Source organism: Equus asinus, chromosome 23 (genome assembly GCF_041296235.1).
Source record: "Equus asinus isolate D_3611 breed Donkey chromosome 23, EquAss-T2T_v2, whole genome shotgun sequence".
Classification (NCBI taxonomy): domain Eukaryota; kingdom Metazoa; phylum Chordata; class Mammalia; order Perissodactyla; family Equidae; genus Equus; species Equus asinus.
In genome coordinates this window covers 55,063,144-55,080,871 of record NC_091812.1, presented here as the reverse complement: position 1 = coordinate 55,080,871, position 17,728 = coordinate 55,063,144, and the positions used below count along the sequence as shown (strand labels likewise).

The window sequence follows — 17,728 nt, the reverse complement described above, 5'->3', positions numbered from 1 at the left end:
CATTCCTTTTTTAGACCACAGGATCAGTTTTTGTAGTAAAGGAAGACTTAAGCATCTCCTGGAAGCAACTTGGGAGACAGATGCTGGTACAGGTTGAACTTGAGGCAGGTGGACTGTGGCCTCTTTCTGCCTTTGCGTTACTTCGGATTCTGTGTTACTGAGTGGAGCAATCTTCCTTTTAAATTTTAGGTCTCATACCTTGGCCTCCTGCCTTCTCTGTTGGCATCAGCCAAATGCCTGCTGGCTGTAGGAACATCATTCCACACTTAGTGACTGCATTTATTTTCAAATGTTGGCTATTGACAACTGAAGAGCGATTCCATGAGCTGGGACTTAGCAGAAAGCCTCCCCCAGGTCAAGTGAGTTTAAAATAATGAAAAAGATAATACTTCTTATGGGTTAAGGTCTTAATTCATGCTCCATGTGGTCTTTTCTTCTCCTCACTGCTGACTTTGCACCTGTCTTTATGGGGAGCTTCCGAAGGCCCCTTATTGGGATAAGGAAGATCTCCCTCTGGAGCTGTAAGGTCTTGTCTGGTAGCAGTGGTGAAGGTGACTCAAGCTTAACCACTTGTTTGGCAGCCTTTGTCCAAGAATCCTGGGCATGCTGGAGAACGTCAGCCAGTATTGGGTGCTTGTTTCCAGAATGATGACTATCTGTTGAAGAGATCCTGAGTCATGAGATACTGATAATGTAACTTCTTACATTAAGAATGGTGACTCCTTATTGTTAAGGTGGCATAGATGTGGAGGGAACTGGTCATACTTTGGAGGGAGGATGCAGAATGTCCTAAACTGGTGACTTTGTTTTGTTTTTGAGCTAGGATTTAGAAGCAGTGCTTGATATATGCAAGGATGGTCTGGCCCACTAATGATTTGTTGGTTAATTCATTTGATGGTTAATCTTTGATGCAGTCTTTTATTTGAACAAAATAGGAGTGGTATTTCTTTTCAGTTTGGAGATTTGTAAGGCCCTTCATGGATCCAAGAGAAAATTCTCACCCTTTCATTTTGTTAAGACTGTTCCAAATTAGGGAATTTTCTTTCCTGGTGTATAGCTAGTAGGAGGGAAATTCCAGAAGCCAGTGGGGCAGGTGCTCTCTGTTCCTGCCTTAGTATAGGCAAGGGCCAAGATGGGACCCAAGTAAAGTCAATTACACATTTTCTCCCAGGACCCAGACGCTTAAGGAAGTGATGAAGGATGAGATGGGGATGCTGACGTATATCTCATCAGACCTTGCCTGATCTGGCTCTGAGATGGTGATGGTTCTTCCTATTTCTTGGCCCATTGGAGCCTGGTTCCAAGCCCCTGTTGATTCTGAAAACCTTTTGTGTCTCTTCCAATACATTCCCTTCTGCTAGTTAGCTAGAGTCAGTTTGTGTTACTTACAGTGTAGAACTCCATTGAAAGAATTTTTGTGTAATTCACATTTCTATCTCTTTATCTCAGAGTTTTCTTTTCAACATAGTTGCTGATATTACTTTAACCCATAAGAGAGTAACTTTTGTAATTGTTCAGAAGTCTCTGTTTTGGACTTGCCATCTTTCCATACAGGGCTGTCACAGAAGGTTCAGGTTCCAGGCATCATCTTCTGGATACCTTTGGAAATTGACACTGGCGTCACCAACATCTTGCTTAGAACAGAGTTTTTCCAGTAGGATGTTATTTTGAATCAAAATGGGAGATTGAGCCCTTTTCTGGTTCAGGATGTAGGTATTTTCAGTTAGTTGGATACCTTTCACACCTAGATCATTCTAACCTGAACTTTTAGTCCTTTGAAGAACCTTGTGTGCTCAGCTAGAGTCTCTAAAGCATCTAGGATGCTGTAATCCAGAGTCATCAGTTACTCAGCTCTGTTACTGCTTAATAGGGACAAAAGGTGGTGTGATTTTTATTTGTTTGTTTGGAACAGCTTTTACCTCTCCTGATGCAGTCTGAGGGCTGTTGTTTGTTTAAGGCCTATCTTCTACTTCTGACAAAACGGTTACCCCTTTTGTAGAGTACTCTTCAATGCCAGTCGCCCTCCACGCTTGGCATCCTGACTATTTCTCCATTGTCTCTAGGGTCACAATTTCTCTTCCCTCAAACTGGTTATATTTGTCATGGCTGTAATGGATGAATTGCCCAAGCAGACTGCTTACTTGCCCCGAGACATTTAATTTTGAGGAAAACAAAAGCTGTTGGTAAAGGAGTTTGTCTTGTAGGGGAGGAGGACATTTCCTCTCCCCAAATGGGGGTTCGTCTGGCTGGAGAACGAATTAAATTCACATGAGACAGAATAGCAAGAGAAAATTAAACAAAGCTTTATGAGGAACCATGGCCTGAGGCCTTTCTTCCCGAAGGAAGAAAGGGCACCGAAGAAGTGGGGTGCACATAGTGGTTATATACCCCCAAACAGGGTGTTTCACATGTGATTGAAATGTCCCTCCCACAATAGTCACAAGATTGCCCTGTCAGCACAGCGCTGGATGGACACAGCAGGTAGTGGTCTGCTATCTCGGTGGGTGTAGCAGGAGGCAAGTCTATGTCTGGAGCTGGGTGGTCACAGGTGAGCGCAGCAGCAATCGGTTCCTAGCCTAAGGAAAGATGCTTAATCCTTAAGGAATGCCAACATTGGGAGGGGGAGGGAAGTCAGTTACAGGAGGTTACCAGACTAGCACAATAAAATGCAGATTTTAAGTCCTTGCCTTTGGTATTGATTAAGAGTTTTTAGAGAGAAGGTCATCGCCTTTCTTCTTCCTGGTACAGAGAGGGAGGCACCTTTTCCAGATAGAGATTTGCCTTACAAATGTAAATGTGTCCTAATGAAGGGCAAGTTCCATTCCTCCTTCCCTGTCCCAGTTTATCAAAAGCAATCAGCCTCAAATAATCCTGATGCCAAAGAGACCTATCTTGGGGTGGCCATTTCCAGGTCCCCACAGTCTCTGTTTTCTGAGGTGTGTTGTATGTGTGTGTATTTTATAAATAAAGTCACTTGTCTCTTTCAAATAGCTGACTCATGTTTGATTCCCATTGTCAGTGTTAGGGAACACCAAAGTTCTGATAGAATTATGCAAAAATAGTAGAAGCAATGAAGATGTTGATACTCCCTCCCAAGAACCATCTTGTGACTTCTCCCCCATTTCATTATGTCTCATGATCGTGTGTGACCAAGAACACCCTGAAGAATAGCTCAGATGACCAGCAGTGTTGACATTCTTGGTCATCACTCATCAGGTCTTTCTGGGCGTTTCATCGCTACCTTTGAGTCTTCAGAGCTCAGTAATATTCGTGACTCCTGTTGCGTACAGCAGCTGGTGAGAGCCATAAACCGTGTAGAAAAACAGGCTTGCCTGTGAATCACCTTCGTTTATTCCCTCTCCCTACTTAGTCACCATTTAATTAAAACCCTTTGGTGTCCAGCCATGTGGGGACACAGATATGCTTAAAGGCATTAAATTTCTGTGTCTCATGGAGTCAGTGGTATATATCGTCGACAATCAATTTTTTTTGGACAATCTTCAGTTTTGTTTGAAAAAATCAAATTCTAGTTTTATCTTTATTTACAGTATTTTTATTTCTAACTAGTTACTGATGCAGAATCATAGCTGTTAATTGTTTGAAAAAATATCCAGTCAATTTTATGTTCTTACCTTGCGACCTATTAAGATATTTATGTAAGCTTAAAGGATATCTGTTCAGGTAGCTTTAAGTAAAAACATGATGTGGGGCTTGGGGGGAGGATGGCCTGGCCAGGAGATTATCAGGTTTTAGGAAGTGATACAGAAAAATCTTTGAATAACGCTTTAATTAGGCTGTAGATTCTGCATTCAGAAACAAAATTAGGGGGAGAATTAATCATCTAACGTCGCTCCTGGTCACTTGATTTCAGTTTGCTTAGAAATTTTGCTTCGCTTTTTTTTATCTTGGATGAAAATGACAGAATAAAAATGAAGGAACAAGTTAGCTTTGTAAAGAATAATGGAATCAAGGGTCTTGGGGCAGCAATCGACATTGGGAGGGAATTATGTCTCATAGTAAGATTATTTAAACTTCGACTAGAGATAATCATTTGATAAAATTTGATGACTAATTTAGTTATCAGTGCGATTAACCGTTACTCTTTTGTTTCTGGATAGTCAATCAGAAGTCTCAAGAATTGTTAGGAAAGAAGAAATTCTAGGTTAATTTCCATGTTTTAAGAGTGGAAGCACTAAAATTAAGATGGCCAAGTGGCATGGAATAGTTAATTGAATTTTTAAATTATATGTTTAACATAATCTTTCGTATTCTGGATGCTTAAGAAAAATAATTTGCTCCTCTCCCTTTATTCAAAACAGTGCCATTTAGTGCCAGTCAGTCTTTATCTGAATCTTACCAAATCTCAGAGTATCTGATGTTTTTATACATAAGCAAGTCACAACTGTAAATAGAAGATAAAGCTTCTTAAACACAGTACGAGTTCTACTTCCTTTAGTTTTAGATGTAATTTTTTTAGGGAGGAGCGGAGGATTAAGAACCCAAATACAGCATAGAAGGCTTTTGAATTAAGGAGAATGCGTTTCAGTGTATATATGTGTTTTCTTGCTAGGAAGTATTCTTGCTTGAGGAAAGTAGGATTGGTAATCTAGGTATAAATGGAATACCTTAGTAGTGTTGGTGTTTACTAGGAGGACTAGAATGAGCGCCGACTTCATAGGTTGTATTGTATCTGGGAGCAGAGCTTGACTAGTAAGTGATCTGGCAGCATGAGTAAGATTTTTCAAGTTTCTCCTAAAATAAAGGAGATTACATTGTATTGTATAACTATTTAGTCCCCTGTTCCTTTGTAAAAATAGCAAGAAAGAAATTGTCAGCGACAAAATAGGAAAACTCCTTGACACTAAAGGCTGTTGAAGATTGGAATGAGCTGAAAGACTAGTGTTTAGTGAAATCTTCATTTGAGTGGTGTCTTTGTAATTGAATACCCAGCGTTTTGTATAGCATTCTACAGCGTAGGAAGCTCTTTAACATGCTTGATTGTAATGCACAGGTCTGAATTTATTTGTGAAGCTTTCCCAGCAAGGGCAAGGTAGATGGTGGAGTTACAGGGGCGAGCATTAGAGGGTGTCTTTAGTCCGGCTTTTTTCCCAGATGAGGGATAATTTATCAGATCTAGGTCTCAGGGTCAATAAGGCTAGTTAGCAGGAAGCCTAAACTCTTAGCCCCTTTTCTTTTGGGGACACTGTGGCAAAAAGATGGATTCTTCTGAATGAGATAGCTTTCGTCACCTGACTTTGCTCTAATCTTGAAATGAGTTTGCAGAGTAATGAGTAATGAGTTTGCCATGTAATGTGGCCCAATAGCCTGGAAGCTCTGTCTATAGAAGTTACTTCCCACATCAGACAGTCCTTAATAATATTTAATTTGCTGCCACAAAAACAGCATCTTCCCCAGGAGTGAGCCCCAGATATGCCAATAAGCAAGTAATCCACTAAGTTCGGTAATAGCAGGTGAAAGAAAGAATCATTTTAAAACTTCCTGAGATGAGTTAAAGTTGAGGTGCTCTTCTTGAATAAAATTCTTTTTACCTCCACCCTGCTATAGATTCATGAGTACGTGAGACAAGAAATAGTAATAAGATAAAAGGATTGTCTTCGTGTTTAGGTTTTTCCTGTTTCATGGGAAAAATGTATCTAGGGTCAGCACTAATGATTAGATGTACTGAGTTGTGGAATCTATGATTTGAATATTTCATTTTTAATATACTTTAGTCAGTGGAAAAAGCTAAGCCTGAATGTGATGGTGCATTGCTGTGATGCTGATGTGGACAGGGCCACGTCACTTTTGTGTGCTAAGAAGTCATTGTCTAGGCAAAATCTTTTAAGCATTTGTTTCTTAATCAGAGTGTTTATGTGAATTTTAAATTTGAAGGATTACGATAGCTAATCTATTCAACTTTTAAACCAGGTCATTTTGTAAGAAATGCTTATGTGTGATACGAATGTGGCAATCACAGGAGGTCGACCATTGTGTATTTCTCTTTAGAAGCCATCTGTAAATTGGTGGGCACAATACCTTGTGGCCTGAGAGTGGTTTGCTGTAACATAGCTGTCCCTTAGCAAAAACAAAATGGATATTAATTGCTGTCAGGATACCTTTTTGACTTAATTTGTGGCCATGGTTCCCATCCAACCTGCCGCCTTTAAACCATGACCATGTACTGCTCGCCTTCTTCTGTAGATTGTGTTCCATTGGATTCTTTCCCATTCCTGCTTCAGAGAGTGCTTTCTTGAGGCCCTTGAAGCTGTGTCTGCAGTATTTCAATACGTTTCCTTCACAGTCAGCATTTATACCCTAAAGTGCCGAAACACAATTGGTCTGTTTGGGGATCTCTCCTGAGTATAAAAATCACTGCCTTTGTGTGACTATTTTAAATTGGGGAGGAAAAAAAAATGTTCCTCATATATTCTCTGGAAAATGTAACTACTTTTATTTATTAAATATAAACTAAACAAAATGTCCTGTACAAAGAGAAGGAAAATCACATGTTATTTATACCTAAATCTTTGTGTCAACTGGGGACAATGGATGTCCTTTGGAATTTTACTTCCTTTGTGTTTGCTAAAAATATCACTAATTTAATTATGGTCGGTCTTTTTGAAATAAAATGAACTAAAGTGGAGAGTTGTCCCCAGGTGGAAGCTTTCTTATGTATATGGAGGATGTTTTATCAGTGATACAGATAAGAAGGTGAAATGATATGTGTTTTTACTTTATTTGAAACTTTTTTTCTGATGATGTTGAAAGAGGTCTCAAAATTATAGCCTTCCCTGGGGGCATCATCTTGGGTTTTGCTTTTTGGTGGCTGGGGCTATCCATACTAGTTAGATACCTAGTGATGAATATTTAAGAGGCTCTTGGGTTGGTGCTCTGTATTAATCTCTGAGTGTTAACTTTAGGTTCAAGACGTTCCTTGTCTCGGTACTCCTATGAAGGTGGGAAGTTAGCATGCCGTGGAAGTTCGGATTTTCCTGGGGCATGAGGGATTGCCTTGACTCTAATCCTGGCCCTTATTCTGGAAGGCCCACTCAAGGAATGGAGTACTTGGTCTGAAAGTTCAATTCTGGGGAAAAGGGACTTGGATTGAGTTAATGTTGGGGCAGATAAAATCCCCTTTCTTCCCTTCTTGTGTTCCTATGGCTGGACTAATAAGAAAACAGACACAAGACCAGATTAACAGGAGAAAAATCCAATTCAGTATGTACGTACTGGAGATCATAAAGGAATGATGCTCAGACAGTGACCAAAGCAGACAGTATGTATATCTTTTACACAAAGGAACAATAAATTTGTGAAGAATTGACAGGACAAAGAACTTACATTTGAGGTATGTATTAGGAATTGAAGCAGAGTTTAGATTTTAGATAGTAAATTAGCAAGGTTCATTTCTGCAGTCTTCTCAGCCCAAATCCCCCAGCCCTGGGGCTGAGGATGCAGGGAGAGCCCCTTTCCCATGGGAGATGGATTTCCTGCTTTCGGGGGAATGGAGATAGGAGGGTCAGAATGCCCTTTTTGCTTCCAATGTAACTTTAATTCAAAATAGTCAGTATGCCATTGTGGGATATTTTGGGGTGGGCTGCCCTGGGCCCCAACATTAATCGTGCTCATTCTAAGCTAAGGGTGCATTTGGCAGAGGCTTAGAGGACGGTAGCATGAGCAGGAGGTTTTGCGGAATAGGAGAATAAGGATAGAAGATTTGGGCTGGGTTTTGTCCAGATGAGAGCTTACCCATTTAGGACTGGGGCAATTTGTAGGGACTTGTGAAAGAGATTTTTATCCTCTAATTTTCGTCTGTTAGAGATCCTGGGGACTTGCTTGAAAGGTATTTGGCTCAGGTCCCCTTTCTGGGCTGTCACGACTTCTTCCTCAGTGGACTCCTTGATCCTAGATCTGCATCCCTCAGTGATTGTTCAAGTCTCCCAGAGGTGACCTCCCTAGGTTTCTCTCATGTCTGTTGTCATTGTCCCTCCCTCTTGGTGCATCCTGACCTTCACGGGGACGCCCCTGTTCTCAGGGTCTCTTCCTTTCCTACACACACCTCTGTTGTTCAGCGTGCTTTGGTCTGACCATCTCCTTTCCTCCGCTTGATAGATGAGCTCTTCTCCATGTGCCTGGTTCCTTCATTTCTCTGTCAAACTCTTAAATTTCATGTCCTGTGTTTCAACCAACTAAATACTTCTCTTTTGTCAAGTTCGTCCTGATAAAGCCTGAACCCCCAGTGCCTAATGGTGGCTGTTCATGCTCATTAGGCATCTGCATCTGCCCTCTTCACTGCCACGCTTTGCATTTCTGAGCTAAGATCTCAGAGGGCAGAGACCATGTGGGATTGATCCCCCCTGCTTTTCTTCAGCGAGGAAACCACACTACGTGTACAAAAGCATTTGAATGCAATCTGCTGACGAGAGAAGTGTCTTGTGTGGGAGACGATTTTGGCAGTAGCAGACATGTTTGGCTTTAGCCATAAGAATTGCTTTCTGAGTCTCTGGAAAAGGAGTATGCAAATCAAGTCCTATTTTAAATGAATGTTTTTATAATGTGGATATCTCTATCTGTTTTGTAATGATGGATTTGTTTTGAGGGCTTAAGTGGTTTGTGTACCTGCAGGATGTGTTCCTTTTCTTTTGGGTTTTTTTTTTCCTTTATACGTAGTGTCTTGATGGATTAAGAAAGGATTGTGAAGTTCCAGTCAATCGATGACATGAAAAGAACAAGAAGAAAAAAAAGCAGATGTATTTGGAGATTGAGTATTCTGGTTGAAAAGTTGTGAACTTTGCGTGCACAGGACCCTGCCTCAAAATAATTCCCAAACATGGCCAAAAGCAATGAAGTGTATGCCGGAAAGACCAGGTTTGGAGAGGTCACTCCTGGCTTTGAAACCTACCTGCCATTTACCAGCTAGCTGTGTGCCTTTGGGAGAGTTGATTAGCATCTCTGGACCTTCAAATTTATATCTGTAAAATGGGTACAGATGTATCTACACAGAGCTTTGTTGTGAGAATTAAATATGAATATATGGAATGTAAGGCTCATCACTTGCTTGATAGCAGTTTATAATTAGGCAGTGGTGCTATTTGCTTCCAGAAGGCTAGATAGAAGCAATTTGGGGGCAGTGGGAACACACTTTTCCCACACACTTTCCGAGCTTTTCACATTGGAAGGTTTTGGCTGGTGAACCTTTAACTTTTGGGTGAGGGAGAGATCTTTTTTTAAAAACCATTATGTGTTCAAGAAGGAAGTTTATCGTCTCTAACAAGAATTTTTTACCACGTGGACCTCGTGGGGTTTGTGTAGTCTCACGAATGTTTCCCGTTCTTCTGGACAAAACAGACAGCTCTCCATAGTGGTTTGCAAGACTCTTTGACACAGTTCCAGAAAGGGCACTCAACTAATTATAGTTCTTAGGGCCTTTAAATTTTTTTCTTGCAATCTCTGAATAAAAAATGATCCTTTACAAAGAGAGAAACACATTAAGAAGCTGCCCTGCTCTTCGATGGACTGCTTACTGATTTGCACGCCCATGTGAGTGAGCGTGTGTGTGTAGATTGACACCAGCTGGTATTGCAAGCAACAGCAGATGCCCTTTTTACTGTGGTGGTTGTCATCTGGTTTCTCTCTTTACCACAATAAAATTTTGAGGAATACAGTTCCTTTGCCTTCATCTCACTTGCTATTTACTTGAACAACTTTGTTGCCTTTTAAGTGAGCACAAGGTAAAGCAGATAAGGCAGGCCCCTTTGTGTGTGTTTATGTGTGTGTGTCTGTGGGGAAATCTGTATAAAGTTAATTATAATTAACAAAGAAATGAGAATATTGCAGCAAACTCAGATCTTTCACTGGAAGTACATTTTGCCATAGCTCAGAGTATGTTACTGTCCTCACTTTGAGCTGTAGGGTCTGACTTTCTGGCCAACTGACAGTTTTTTGGCTTTTGCTCTTATCACGGGGGCAGCTCCAGTGTTTGAAGGTGGAACTGCTGATTTTTCATTTAGAGCAACTACCTCAATCAATCAGTGATGAGAACTGGCGTTTGTTTTAACTGTGGTGTGGTGATGCTCCAATGCCTCACTCACTTTCTCTCAAGTTAGGGAATCTGCTCCAAGTTAAAGTCTTATCGTAAGATGTGTTTACTAGAGGAATTGGTTTGTTTTCCCGCTTTAGATAAAGGTCCGTTTTCCTAATCATGCTGGTCTTGGATGTAAGACATCTTAGTCCCCATATGCAGTACTCTAGAATTTAGAGGATTTAATATGCTGTTGCTGTACTCCATAGCCTAGGACTGACTTGTGTGGGAGTTCTTAATGTCTGAAATTGTGATGTATTGAGAACCCATAGTTTCGCCAACTTAAGCAAGGTCGTGCTGCATTGCCAGCAGATTCATAATTACTGGGACTGAAACTATAGGAAAATAGAGCTTTGCCAGTTGCATAATCAGAGGACGGAAATGGCCATTAAAATTAACTTGAGAGGAAAATACCCTGGTGCTGAGGACATTAACTGCTCCCTCTAGAATGAGGCTGCTTAGGTAATATTTACTAAATGATCACTATTTACAACTTTGATTTCAGCAGAAAAGTTACGATTTAAACTCTTCTATATTATCTCAATATATCTGTGAAATCCTGCAAACCCTTTAAAAATATTGGGGCATTTCAGTCTCGGGCCAGCTTTATTAGCATTTGGGTGGAAGATGAGTCTTCGAGTGAACCATCTGTTTTCTGTATTATGTGAGCGTCTAGATTGAATTCTCCATCCTTGTGATAATCCCTGGTACTGTCCTTTGGGAAGCTGGTAAAAATGCTCCCAGCTTTCAGGGAGGCTGGCTTGGTCTGGAGTAATAGGATCTCACCAGTCCTCTGGCTCACAATTTGATATTACTCATTAGAGGGCGGCGAGGAGGACCTGTTTAATTTGACCTCAGTTAGCTGAGTGTTTAAATGGAAGGACCTACTGCATATGGCATGCTGCATCTGAGGAGACTCAGGCTAAATCAGGAATTAAAATTTGCCGAGAAACGTGACTAGAGAAGATTGCATTCCTCTGTCCTTGTAAGATTCTCTCAAACATTTCCCTTATGTGTGGTGCCCACATGGTTTTGTTACATATGGGATCTGAGATATTAAGAAGGCTCCTTTGTAAAGTCTGGTGCATGTTGTTTTGGTGCCAGAGTTGCAGTGCACAGCCTGTCTGAACAGACACACACAACGAGTGCCCAGGAACAGAAAGTCCATCTGAAGAAATACAATATGTTTGCAACTTTGTTGTGTGTTTGGGGAAGGAGGAAAGAAGGCTGCTACATTGAGGCAAAGGGGTGGATCTGTCTGTAAAAACAAAAAGTGTTCCCCCTTTCGTGTGAAAACTTGTCTTCCTAAATCAGATTCTTTACTCTTTTGTTAAGGGACACAGTTTTATATAGGGGCCGTGTTTGGAGACTGAATTTTTTCAATTTGTTTTTTTCTCCCAAGTGTTACGTTATTAGACCTCAGGTTGAAAATAGTCTTGCTTGTCAGAGAGGGCCATAGTGACCTGTTTCTGCTAACTATGGGATTTTAAGAAAGATTTCATGCTGCTTTTGTCCTTTTTTATTTCGTAAAACATTACTACTGCTCTAAATGAAATAATAGATACACATCAATCAGCAGAGTCACCTTTTATTGTTGATTCAACTACCAGGTTTTTACAGAATTCACTCTGCATTTTATTTGACTTGTACGTGAATAGTCTCGGCAGACTTAATTATATTAGTGAAAAAGCACTTTCAACAAAATTATATGCTGACATCCCATAATTCATACTTACAGATTTGTGAAACAGATTTATGTAAATCTATCAAATTACTCTAGATGACATTATTTTTTAAAATTGAGATTTCATTTAAATGGTATTTGTAGAAAATTTTCATAGGAAAAATTTTACACCAACTGTGTAAAAAAATATATCTCACATCACTGTCTTATAAAGACAGAATACTGTGACGTTTGAGCATCTTGTCTTTGTTCTGTAAGCCATCTGGTGCAGTGAGGGGACATGGAGAGCGTGTTTGTAAGGTCATCTCTCTCCTAAACCAAGGCTCCTGGAAGGCAGACGGCTGTTTCTTCATTCGTTGTTTGTTCATTAGCTTGTTCGTTCATTCATTCATCCTTTCAATGAGCATGTTAATAATCTGTGCTGGGGTCTTCTGTCTCAGGAACTGTGCTCAGCTTACCCTTGCTCAATAGTCTAAAGAGGGGGGGACAGCATCCAAATTGTCTCAACACCCAGATGTACTAAAAAGGATATAATGTAAGGGCTCTGGAAAGACTAGGGAGGAGCACTGAACAGCGTGCTTTGGGCATGGGACGAATTCTGCCAGGAAATGGTCTCAGAGAGAGTCCCAAAGGGTATATGGATGGGAGTTGGGCAGTTGGGAATGTATTCCAGGCACATGGAACTTAACTCGATGTGCATTTTAGGATCTAAGAGTAGGAGTAGCAGAAGTAAGCAAGAAGCTGATGATGACCTTGGAAACCAGAGCATGATCAAATCTGTCTTTTTAGGAAGACTATCCCAACAACAGTATGGTGGAGGATGACTGGTTTTGGAGTTAATAGAAGTCTAGGCAAGGAGTGATGGGTTAGGATTATTGTAGAGTAATCCAAGTTAAATAATATAGGAGGACCAGTGCTAATGCGGAGGGAGTGGGGACGAGGAGCAGATTTAGCTGGTAGAACTGGCAGCATGTGATCCGTGTCGTAGGACGCACCCTGAAATAAGGCCACTTGCAAAGCTTTATTAGACTGTGAGCTGCGTCCTTCGAGTCTTGGATCAGATGTTACGTTCAGGATGAGGCCCACTCCGACCCCTCACCCCCCGCTATCATCTCTCTACTTTTGTCTCCTTAGCCCTTATTCTAATACAGTGTCAAACTTGGTTTTTTGTCTCTTTTTACCAGGATGTAAATTTTATGAAGAGGAACCTTTTGTGTCTTTGCTGTATCCTCAAGGACTAGCAAAAAGTAGACTGTCTATCATTGTTGAACAAATGAATGCTAAATATGGTGAGAACTATGTAGGATGACTTTTTTTTAACCTGGAATTTTATTTTCCACAATTCCATGTGGAGAGGGATCTCACTTAATATGGGTTGGATAAAATTAATGTACCAGGTTTATAATCAAGAATTATGGCAGTCTGTTGCCTTTACCTTTAAACCTGAGGGGGTAATTTGATATCCTGAACATTGGTAGTAATTTGAAAAGGAAAAGACTAAATAAAGTGACCTTTGAATTAAATGGGTCCAGAAGATTGTGTACTTTTAATTAAAATATGCAATTAAATTTTTAATTAAAGTGTGCTGTTAAAAGCAGTGTAGGTGGCAAGGGAATGGCCGCTGCTTTGAATTACGCACAGTTTGGGATAAATTGGAGTTTACTGTGTTTCCCACCAGCAGTTGGTCTCCAAACGGATTCTCTTCCTGCTCTGACCCCATCCAGCTGTCAGTGGGCCTTGGTCCCATTCAGAGGCCTGTGGAGTGTTTCAGCTCAGTGCTGTCCATGGCTTGACCTTGGTTCTGAGCAGCTTGTTTATAACTTTCTCCTTATGCCAGGAGCAGTTTCCAAGTGATTTTTCTATCTCTTGTGAAGAAGGGGTCCCTTTCTGTAGCATATATATTAGATTAAAAGGGAAGATGAAAACAAAAGGCATTCAGATACATGGTCTGCAGAGTACCTGTGCTGACATGCGGTATTGACCTGGAGTTTTCAGTACCTGCATGAAGGTCTTAGGCTGTGTAACTGTTCAGATAGCTTCCTCCATAGGAAGTTCTAGACTCGCTGCCATGGCTGTTAGGACCAAGGCTTAGATGAATGGTTCTAAAGTCCCTAAGAGCATGAGACTATGGGTAGCTTGTTAGGAGAGCTGGGAACAAGTGATGTTGACCTTATTCTTGATAACCTTATTCAGTTACCAGAGGAATATTTTGGCTTCTAAAGACAGGGTTTATTTGTCTTGATGGCTTTTTTTGGAAAAGCCTTTGCTATGTCATTTTGTTTAGAATTTTCTTTTAATCATGTTGGTTTCTGTAATGGTTATACTTGGAATGTAAATGTAGAAGTTGATAAACTTTTTAAAGACGTGATTCTTGGTTTTGGGATTGTCAGTATGTACAATTCAGAATGATTTGACACATAGACTTGGAAGATATGGATAAATGATGCTTGGTTTCTAAGCCTTCCCTCGTGCTTTATGACTGTTACTGGCTGATGAATACAAAAGTGGGAAAAACTGAATCCAGGCTAAGTATTTTTTCTTCATGTTTGACTTGCTACTACTTTTATTTTTTTAAAAAATCTGCACTTACTTGTATTAACTTGAAATAGGCACTATATAAATAAGATGAAATTTACATTGTCATAGGACTGAATAACAACATAGAAATTTATATATAGTGAAACTGATATTTGCACAAGAAGTACAGGAATTTGAGACAGTGGACAGATGTCTCAAAACAATTTTTTTTTGGTAGAACCCTGTTAGAAAGTGCCTGGTTATATTATACTTCAGGTATATTGAAGATGGTCTGAGTTCAGATATAAACTAGCTGTGCTGGAGTGGACAAGAGCATAGCGTTTGACAGTCCTGGACTCAAGTCCTGACCACTGCTTCCTACCTGTTTTTTTTTTTTTATTTGAGGAAGCCGATTGACCTTGTCCAGCTTCAGATAGCATTTCTTTCTTCCAGGAGAAGAATATGAGTATGTCACATGCTAAATGTGAGGCTAAATTTAAACAGTAAAACACCACACAGCTGAAAGGTGAGAACGGGGAGAGACTTGCCTGTCGTGGTGTCATCTGTGATGCCTTTATATATAAGCATCCAGTAAATGTTTGCTGACTTGACTAACTCACTTTAAAATGAAAATCTGTGAAGTTCCCAACTTGCCTGTGGTTCCAGTGCCAGCATGTTAATGTGTCTACTACAGTGGATTTGGGGATACAGCCGTTTCGCAGCAAATATCTTCTTTCATATTATTTTGCTTAGGATACTAGTAAAATTTTGTTTACATCAAACACATTCTAATTGATGGGTTGTGCTCTTCTAATAATGCGACTAAGCAAATGAGAGACTTTGTTCGTGGAGGAGAGGTCATTTGGGGATAAATATTGGCTGAGTGTACTCAACTTACAGGTAGTAGAAATTTGGCTGACTCATTATTTTAGCTAGCCATGATTCCTTGAGGGGTTCAGGTCAAGGACCCATTCAATGGATGGGCCGTCTGATGGGGATGTTGAAGATAAGATTTTTGGTTAAATATATAACACCGCTATGCTTCTCATTCAGTCATTTAGCAAGCTTTTGAGTGCTTACAGTGTGCTAGGAGTAAGAGTTCAGAGGCCAGAGCAGGAGACAGCTCAGCAGACACAGACTTTTCACTTCCCTCAGTGACCCAACTCCAGTGGGCTTTGCTGTGCCCAAGAGCACCCTCAACAGGCCAATAAACTGTTTCTCTGAAGTGATGGATAACATGAAAATTTTAGAAGAAATATCCACTTATATCTTAAAAATGCATCTGTAAAAAGGCAGTCCTCCCTGCAGAGTGTCTTCACATGCCTGGACCGTCAGCACTTGGCCCTGTTCTCAGGGCTCCCAGAAGCCTGATTTGTAGCCCCGGCTTCTCTCTCACCATTAAAACTGTGAGTCTCAACCTTGGCTGCATGTTAGAGTCGCCAGGGTTTTAATCACCCACTACCAGTGCTTTGTAATAGACCACAAAATGAAAGTCTTTGGGAGGGGGGCTCAGGCATCTTTTTTTTAAGCTTTGTAGATGATTCCAGTGTGCAAGCAAAGTTGAGAAAGCACTTTGATTAGAAGCTGCTAAAATGCAGGTGTGAGGGTAGTGCCAGACAACGGGAGAAATGGACTCCTAATGCTGGTACAATTGGTAATTTGACTTATTTTGTTATAGAATAGCAATGTGACAAAACTACACAACGTTCGGCTTGCCTTTCTTTTCCCCATTGTATTTGTAGCATCTTCCTGATTTAATTTTAAATGGATACACGTAAACTCCATATGGTAGATATATGTTATCTTGTTACTTTTCCTCACTTTATCTTTTAACTAGAATGATCTACTTCCATCAGTAGTGAAAGATCTCATCACTGCCTCTGTAATTTTGTAGGGTAGAAATCATTCTCATTTTAGAAATGAGGAAGTTGCGAGTCGGAGAGGTTAAGTAGCTTCTTTGAAGTCACACAGCTGGTGAAGCACTGAGCCACAATTAGAGCTCCTGTGAGGCTGTCTCCAAAGCCTGTATTCTTTCTGTCATGAACTACTTCCCTGAGCAGATTTTGTTGTGTCCACCCATTTGCATCCTGCTCAGTGACAGCAGAAGTGCAGCACATTTCATAAGAGGCACTATGCATGCAATAGACTCATGATAAATGTTTGTCAAAGTAGTGAAAAGCCGACTACTTATAATGCCATGGTTTCATGTGTGGTTTTTTAAAAACAGAACTCTGAGTAAAACAAAATCTCTGATTAGTGTGAGAAAAATAAAGAACTGCATTAGTTTGAGCCCTCCCCTCACCCCCTTTTTTGAAACAGGAAAAAATACAATTTGATAAGAGGGCGTAAGTTAGCCATGATTATCCTAAATTCTTTTATTTTTAATTGAGGCGTAGTTGACATATTGTCGTTTCAAGTGTACAACACCCGAATTCTGATAGTGGTCCCCAAGATACAATCGCAAGTTTTCATGGTTATTAGGTACTGTATTTAGCATGATCTTTTTTTTTTTTAATAGTTACAGGGAACCACGTCAGAGTGTCTGTTCTAAATGCCAGCATTCATAACCACTTGGACCTAGGGTGTTCCATCAAGAAAAAGAAATTGATGTGAAACAGTATTTAATAAAAAGCATTTAGACCTGTACTGGGCATCGTCCAGGAAGGCCTCAATTAGTTTGCTTTGACTTTTAGTAGATTGAACCTTTCTTATGTCCATTTTTGTCACCTTTCTATAGTGTTTCTCCCCTTTTCAAATGGAGAAACTTTCCCTTAGTTGAAAAATTGAGACCTTAAGGATTGGCTTTACACTCATGCTTCGTTTAACAGGGGTGCGTCCTGAGGAATGCATAGTTAGGCAATTTTGTCATGGTGGGAACATCATGGAGTGTGCTTACACAAACCTAGATGGTAGATAGCCTACTACACACCTTGGCTATATGGTACTGCTCTTCTGGGACCACCTTCGTACATGTGGTCCCTCCTTGACTGAGACGTCGTTTTGGGTCTCATGACTGTCCTGATGTGTGCATTCTATTGATTCCAACCCCTTGATACCTCCCATCTTTTGAGAGTTGGGACATCATTGAGTCAGGGGTGAGAGGGCTCAGATGACAGGGAAAAACAACAAAAGACTTATTTTCAAGCAACTCTTATTCCCCCAAATTTTCTGTTTTGTTATTTTTGTTTGTGCTCTCTTTTCTTCCTTTCCCACATGTTCTCCTTGGCTTGGACGTCCTCGTTGTAAATCTTTCTGTTCATATTTCCCTATATTCCTTATCTAGGTCATCCAACTCCTTTTAGAAAATTGGATTCAGTTTGTGTGAGAAAACCCTCCTGTAAAGTAAATGTACATATACATATACGAGCATGCACACACGATTCTTCACCTTTTAAACTCTGAGATAATTGTACTTGGTAAAGGCTGTAAATTTGTCAGGGTACAGT

The 17,728-nt window shown here is 40.4% G+C and overlaps 1 protein-coding gene across 18 annotated transcripts in view; it reads left to right on the top strand.

The window, feature by feature from the left end:
* ELAVL2 (ELAV like RNA binding protein 2) overlaps positions 1 to 17,728 on the top strand; it is a 130,668-nt gene that overhangs the window by 74,551 nt on the left and 38,389 nt on the right. The gene's annotated exons all lie outside the window — the stretch shown is intronic.